This window comes from Sorex fumeus, unplaced genomic scaffold (genome assembly GCF_029834395.1).
Source record: "Sorex fumeus unplaced genomic scaffold, SorFum_2.1 ptg000061l, whole genome shotgun sequence".
Classification (NCBI taxonomy): Eukaryota; Metazoa; Chordata; class Mammalia; order Eulipotyphla; family Soricidae; genus Sorex; species Sorex fumeus.
Genome location: NW_026606118.1, coordinates 20,822,503 through 20,825,021, shown reverse-complemented (window position 1 = coordinate 20,825,021; position 2,519 = coordinate 20,822,503). Strand labels below are relative to the sequence as shown.

The window sequence follows — 2,519 nt, the reverse complement described above, 5'->3', positions numbered from 1 at the left end:
TCACTGGAGCGGTCAGGCGTCTGGGGGCCTGGACTAGGAGGGTGGAGCTGCAGCGTGTCCCCCTGTAATCTGGGGGAGGGGGCAAGAACCGGGGGGGGGGGGGGGGGGGGGGGCCGGAGGCAAGTTGGGTGCAGACAAAGAGGGTGCCCAGAAGGGGGCGCCCGGTGCACCCCGAGTGTCCAGACAGCGGCGCGGCGCCGGTTCCTCCCCCAAATGGAAATGCTCCCCTCGCAGGTCTGAGGTCGAGTTAGCAATTCATTCCTCCACGTCTAGGTTTCAGGCAAACCCAAACATCACGCTCGAGCCCGCAGCGCCCCTTCCCCGCGCCCGCCGCCGAGGCGCCCACCCGAAAGCGACGGAGATGTTTGTTTCTCGCGCCCGCGCACCTCAAAACTGAAACACCGAACCCGCCCGCCCGAGCGCAGCCGCCGCCGCCGCGACACAGAGGCTCAACTGCAATTGCCTCCGCAGCCGCCCGAGGCTGGGGGGCAACAGCGAGCCGCGGCCGCGGGAGGGAGACGCGGGCGGCGGCGGCGGCGGCGGCGGCGGGGAAGGCGGCCCGGCCGGGCTGCGAGCTGGGAGCGAGCCGCGGCCGAGGCTGCTCGGCGTTCCTGGGGGCGGGAGCGCGGGGCCGGCCGCTCACGACGACTTGTAGGAAGAGCGGAGGAAACAACGTGCGCCTGCACCAGGATGGCCGAGTGGTTAAGGCGTTGGACTTAAGATCCAATGGACATATGTCCGCGTGGGTTCGAACCCCACTCCTGGTAATTGCCTTTTGCTTTTGGTTTTTTCAACGAATCCCCGGATTTGTTTCTTTTTAAGCACTAAGGACACCGAGAGCACATCCCTAGGTGCACTGGAGAAAATTCTGGGGCTATAGTTAGGGAGAAGTGAACCCCCTCCAGCAACGCTGTGCTCCCCGCACTCCCGCCCGGTGGGCTTCTCTCTCTCCCCCCTCGCCAGTCCCGACCGCGCCGAGTCCCGGCTCCTGGGACCCTGCGGGACCCCCGTCAGCTCCCGGCAGCCGGGCTCGGGTGGCGCTCGGACCCAAAGGCGCAGGTACGAAACCGCGTCCGCAGCAAAGGCAGAAACACTCACCCACCGATTCCCCCGTTTTCTTTTCTTTTCTTTTTTTTTTCACCCCTAAATTCGTATAAACACAATTCTTCCTTGAAGACGGAGATATTTACATAATAGTTTTAAAAATAAACTCTAGCTTGTGTTGGGCTCATAATTTTAGAGTAGTACTAGCACGGCCTAGTGGTTGTGTGTGTATATATAATATTTTAGTTATATATATTTTTAATATTTTTTTTAAATGAAAGTAATCTAGGAGGATGTGGGTTGAGATGAAGGTTTGGGGGACTCAAGCAATTTCCGTTATTTCTTAACTTGGGTGGTGATTGCAAAGTATTAATATGTATCCGAGTTTCATGCCCCTTTATATACGTGTGTGTGTGTAACCTTGCTTGCAATAAACGCAGGTTCGGGAAAAAGAACGAAGTGGTTAAAACCTAGAGGAAGGAAAGGTGCAAGTTGAGTGCCAGGAACCTTTTACAAAGTAAGAGAGAGGCAAAGTGTTTGAGTGCAAACACCTAGGTCAGGAAATTAACAATTAACATGGATAATTGACTACCTTTTAATCCCCAGACTCCAATTAAGCGCTAAATGTTCTTCATGACAGAAGAATAATCAGAGCATTTATTTGTCACATTTCCTTGGGCCTCTGGATGAGGAATGATTCTTACTCCCTCCTGACTTCCAGTTCTTGATCCTTCCGAATCTTACAGGCCAGTCATTTTATCCAATGTCAGTTTGGGTTCATCTGCTGTTTCTTCTGGTGTCATTCGGGGTACACATCTTTCACAGGATTATGTGTCCAGTTACTGATATTAATTCACTAAATTTAGCGTCTCTACCAGGTTTCTTTATAATGTTACTTTTTGTGTGTGATTAATAAGTATTTTGAGATGAAGTGCTTTGAAGTGTACAAATATCTCGTAGCTCATCGAACTTTCCATTTAAGTTTATTATTCATGAAATCAAGAGTTATCCAAGTATGTGCTCATGGTATTCTGTTTTAATTAATGGGGACAATCCAGTCTATAGTTTTGTTGATGCTTAAGGCGGCCCAGATTTGGGTGACAAGTGTCCATTCAAGGACATTTTTAACTTGCCTCTGTCATTCTTAGGTCCTTCCTTACTTTCAAGTCCAAGATACATCACATTCACCTCCTATTTTCCCTGATCCACCCATGATAAGCGCCACCACCACCCCTGCTCCCTTTCCAGTTTCTTTTAGCTGGAAACCCACCTTTCTGTATGATTGTGTGTTCATTAATTTTGATGTGTTACTATACCCATGACCTCACAATAGACAGAAATACTGTGTGTGTAAGTACACCTATTTTTATTTAGATGTCTCCATTTGTATCCAGAAGTTTATACCAATAATATTTCCATTTCTGATCCAGCCCTATAGATCCAGCACGTAAAAATCTGGGGTCCATCTGTCTATG

At 50.4% G+C, this 2,519-nt stretch overlaps 1 non-coding gene across 1 annotated transcript; it reads left to right on the top strand.

Annotated features, from left to right (window-relative positions):
- The first annotated feature begins 684 nt into the window (after positions 1 to 684).
- TRNAL-UAA (transfer RNA leucine (anticodon UAA)) lies at positions 685 to 767 on the top strand. Its single transcript has one exon. It is a non-coding gene; the product is annotated as a tRNA-Leu (tRNA).
- The last annotated feature ends 1,752 nt before the right edge of the window (positions 768 to 2,519 follow it).